A 5,103-nucleotide genomic window follows, 5' to 3' on the forward strand; every position below is an offset into this window, starting at 1 on the left:
ATGAGTGTTAACTAAAGGAAAGACCTCCTTAAGTAGCCTAGTTGGGATGGGGTCTAAGAGACACGTTGATGATTTAGATTAAAATGAAAGACGTGGTGTCATTAAATGTAACGGCCTCCTTACTTATGGTGTAAACTATAAACCAGCACAAAAAACAGAACAACCAACATAAACCACTATATTCTGACATAAATCATCATGTTCTGACATATTACAAAATGTAATAAAAAGTAAAATTTGCATTTTGGAACACAAAACAGCAAACTTAAACTATTCAGTCAAGCACTAGGCATTATGGGAAATAGGATGGAATCGTTAAGATTTTAACGGTACTATTACTCTTATCGATACTGCTTATCGATCCAGTATTTTAATGGTACTGTTATCAATACTTTTTGAAGGGAAAAAAAAAAATTAGGAAACATAAATTGTTTTATTTTCCTAGATAACGAGTGAAAATATAAAAGTAAGAGACTTTGTTGGATGTCCCCAAATTGCTACTAATAATAATTACAGCTGTTAAAGTAAACTTTACAGAAAAATTATTGTTGTTTGCACATTAGACTGCTCGCTGCAGCACTTAACTTGGATACATTCATTAATCACTATGAGATTTATGAGAATTTTGTCTCCACCAGGGATAAAAATAATTTAGTAGAGGCAAGGATATATAGACCAGAGGGGGGGGGAAATCCCACACACTCAGGTTATAATTATGGTTATATTCATGTATTTAGAAGATGTATCTGAAAATTACACAAATAAAATCCCAAATCTGAAACTTTTTTTACAAAACAGTGTCACATCCAGGGCTGTCCCCAAAATGTCTAGAGCCTGCCGTCAGGAGAGACGCTCTGTGGTGCATGCTTGGATTTAATAACTGAACTATGAGCATGACGCTGCACACTTTGACTTTCTCTGACTGTGTGGAAATGTGATGTTTTCACATCACAGATGACGAAGAAAGGCTTTAAAATGCAAGGCTACAGGTAAAACACACTCATGTAGGCTGATTGGAGTGTGGACTGAAAAAAAAAAAAAAAAAAAAAAAAGAACAAAACACCTGACTGTAAAGTTGAATCTTTGTATTGATCAGCATCACTCAGCTCCCGTCACATGATCATGACATGTCGCGCACACGGTGCTGCCGCTGCCACTATCTAAGCCAGCCTTTGCTGGAATTTTTTGACAATGACTTTTCGTTTGTTGATTTCTATTAGGCCAGTTTAACATGGATTTGTTGTTCACAATGTAGAATTACCAGGGAAAAATAGGGTGCATCTCCAGAACACAGTGAACTCACCATCACTGCTCCTTTCAGATTTTAATGAATGTTTGTTAATGAGACACAAGAAAGAGAACTATTTCCCTGTCATTATGTGCTTTTGTTTGTCACGCTAACGTACTTTATAAAAAGGTGTAGTACAACTTACTGTTGTATTCAGGCTATGGTGGAAAAACAAGGTCCTCTCTCTCTCTCTCATCGTTTAACCTTTTTGTGCGCGCCTTCTCATAGCGGTTCTCACACACATCGTGATGTGCTTTGAGTTTCTGAAGGCGACTTAAGTAACGACTTTGAGCCTGCAAAACACAGAAAACTAAGTTTAAAAATGTTCACCATTGTTTAGCCAAATTATTTTTTGGCCATGTATGCTTTACCAGAGAGGACCAGACCATGGGAGCAGAGAAGAGCAGAGAGCAGATTTTTAAAAAATTTGCGTCCACAATAGGACCGGGTGGAGCAGAGGGACAGACACCGGCAGACAGCTGCTGAAAGTGGGGGAACTATGGAGGACAGAGGAAAGAGAGGGACCTGCTGGACGAATTAGCACCAGATTCTCCTCTGCTCTGGAGCCGTTTACCAGCGGGAGGAAAGCTCAGAGTTTATTTTCAAACTGTTGAAACTTTTGAACTTTTGACTGGTCAGGAACGTACAGAGAGGAGAGAAAAGAAAAGAGACTGGAGGGAAATTCTGGTGAGTGTTCAGTCAGAGGCTCAACTGAACACAAACACACCCTCGGTGTCTGCCATTGCTCGCTAGCTTATGGCTAATGTAGGCTACAGTAGATTTTCTGCCTGTTTTGGGCAAATAAACACAAATGATCAAACTAGCAGAGAATAACGCAATGCAAAAATTCACCTCATGTTTGGTCTGAACATGCCTCGAGACTGCGAGAAGTCAGAAAGAGACATGAGAGAGAACTCATAATGGAGAGAAACAATTTTTTTGTTTAAAGTTTAATTTGATTAAACAACATTTTTAACTAATAACTTATTAGGTTAAAACAGAAACATTAACCTAAGGTTTGAGTTGGGTTGTGTTTTTTAATTGATATTAAATTATGCTTTTAAAGTAGGAACCAGACGTATCTGCCGAGCTCATGTTTTACTTGTGAATTAATCTGGCTAGTGTTTAAGCTAAAATTAAAATACAATACAGGTTTTTTCTTTTTTTGAGTGAGCAGTGAACGATTTGAGTGGAGCAGGGTGAAATCAGAGATGAGCGCGGAGCGATATTGAGCGGAGTGACCTGGAGCGACTTTGAGCCGGGGAGCTGAGGGAACAAACAGCTCTGAGAGCGAGGAGCAGAAATTCTTACCACTCCACTCCGCTCACATGCACTGGATGGGACAGAGTACAGAGAGGGAACAACATGCAGCAACAGGCCCGGGCCAGAATTGAATCAAAGTTCATGAACTTGTCCTCAAACAGTTTTAATAAATTATTAAATAAAAATTAATTAATTAATTAATTAATTAAAGATAAAGGTGAAGCACGCAGGGGAGGCCTCAGTGGTATACTGTCATATTATTGTTTTGATTTCCATCATATGTACACAGTCGTGCATGTACACAACTGGTTAAACTATCGATTTTAAGAACCCAAAGAAGATAACATATCCTACCTCTTTCTTCTGTTTAATGTGAAAGCCATCTGTCACATCAGCAACTGCAAATAAATTACAGAAGAGAAAAATGTTAATCGGATTCAAGATGAGCTAACAATACCACCTGTAGTTACACCAAAATCAAAATAACATGACTAAACACACTGGCCCTCATTTATCAAACGAACGTACACCAGAATAGTGGGCGTACGCTCATTTCCAAGCAAACTTTGGCATTTATCAATTTGGACGTGAGCATAGGGTACGATCAAATCTCACACCAGGTCTCAGCTCGTGTACGCAAGTTTTAAATCAGCGTGGACTTGCAGTACAGTGTATGGCTTTGTATGATAATTGTTATTAGATCATACTAATGCAGTGTCCGTTCAGACAGACTTCTAGTTAATAATATGGCATCTGCAGACGTGTATTTCTTATGAATGGGGCACATTTAAATATTTACCATTATCTGGCTCAGACACAGGTGGCCGTCTGTATCTCCTCCACCACTTATGCCTTAAATTGAAGGAGACCCCATAAGCGCAGCCACACGCTCCCCAGTGTGGGTCAGTGCCAGGCTGGGGTCCGGCTGGCTTCCTCCAGTCTGTGTGCTGCTGTGCACTGTTTAATTTGCGCAGATACGCTTGAAATCCTCTGTCCACAAATCTGTCATTAAAGACTAACTAAACCCCCAAACCACTTGAAAACCAATGTATCTGGGTATATAATAGTGTTGTTGCTTGATTCAGGTCCAAATCTTGACATTTTATTTAAATTCTACATATTGTGATGACTTTAACCCTAACCCACACACCGGAGAGCCTCTCAGCAGCTAGCTGTGCTAACAACACAGGTACCACACTGAAACTTTCACAAAGGGCCATGAATGTGAACTAGTGACTCTGTCAAAGCTCAGCGGACTCTCTGTGTTTCCAGCGTTGACACGGAGAGTCTGACAGCACCTGCTTATTAGGGCTGGGTGATATGGCTTATAAATAATATCGACATTTTTAGGCTATTCTGCGATATACGATATATATATATCTCGATATAAACATTTTCTCTAAAACAACATACCATAAATTATCACAATATTTTTGACTAAATCCCTCAGTATTGATATTGTGACAATATTGTGGGGATAACCATTGGTGCTTTCACAAAATATTAACACTGAGATTTTTGATAAATAATCATCACAAATGTGGATATAATGACTAGGTGGGTAAAGGCGAATATAAGAACAGCTAGAACAGTCTGGTTAGTTCAGAAAATTAAATCACTTTACTGTAATGCATTCTTTAAAACCAGGACGGCCTGCAGGTGGCCCATCGGATATTTAACACGTTATTATTACGCCTTCTCTTATTGTGATCGCCCACTGGCAGATGCAGACATAGAGTGCTTTTCAACATTCATGAAGCAAAATAAGAAAACTAGGCCTACTCATTACTTTTTGGTCAACAGCTCACATTGTGTGCACATAACTGAAGCGTCATCTCATTGGCCTGTAACATCGGCAGAAATGTTCATTTTTGACTGATGCCGATATTTCATTTTAGAGCCTTTATCTGCCTCTGAGCCAATATCATTGTGCATCCCTAAACAAAACTAAGGGTTTATGAAATGTGCATTTTCACTAAAGGTAGCAGATATAATTACATCTCATTTCTCTAAAGTTATCATCTTTAGCTTTAAGAATTATTTTTCAGTAACATAGTACAGTACCACAAACTACTTACTACAAACTTAATTTAGTATCACCTCATTATGTCCCACTCCCTCTTACCTGTGCAGTCAGAAGTGCCATCAGTGGTTGAGAAACTTGAGCCTTCCTCCTGTAAGCACAGTGACACAATCAGTCAAACTTCAGGGTCCAACATATCACATGACACTGTATTTCAAGCTGCAGTCTTAGAATTTGGCAATTTATGGATGTAATTAATTATTCATTGTGACATGAATCTAGACTAGGGATGCACCTAGTCTATCTTCAGCGGTGACGGACGGAGTAAAATGTCAGCAGTGTGGTGATATTTTACTCCGTCCGTCACTGCACTCACATTTGCGACTAAAAATAGTTTTGTTCGAGCAAAATAAATGGACCTGCATTTTTGTATAGCGCCTTTCTAGTCATCTAGTGACCACTCAAAGCACTTTTTACACTACGAGTCACATTCACCCATTCACACACACATTCATACACTGGTGGCCGA

At 39.0% G+C, this 5,103-nt stretch overlaps 1 long non-coding RNA gene across 1 annotated transcript in view; it reads right to left on the reverse strand.

Moving 5' to 3' along the window:
• The window catches only part of LOC126406535 (uncharacterized), a 10,880-nt gene extending 6,152 nt beyond the window's left edge, over positions 1-4,728 (reverse strand). Inside the window, exons 1-2 of the long non-coding RNA XR_007571713.1 lie at positions 4,677-4,728; positions 2,906-2,949 (exon numbers count right to left, since the gene is read on the reverse strand). This is a non-coding gene — a long non-coding RNA (uncharacterized LOC126406535). The remainder of the gene's footprint in view (positions 1-2,905; positions 2,950-4,676) is intronic.
• Between the last annotated feature and the right edge of the window lie 375 nt (positions 4,729-5,103).

This window comes from Epinephelus moara, chromosome 19, assembly GCF_006386435.1.
Source record: "Epinephelus moara isolate mb chromosome 19, YSFRI_EMoa_1.0, whole genome shotgun sequence".
NCBI lineage: Eukaryota > Metazoa > Chordata > Actinopteri > Perciformes > Serranidae > Epinephelus > Epinephelus moara.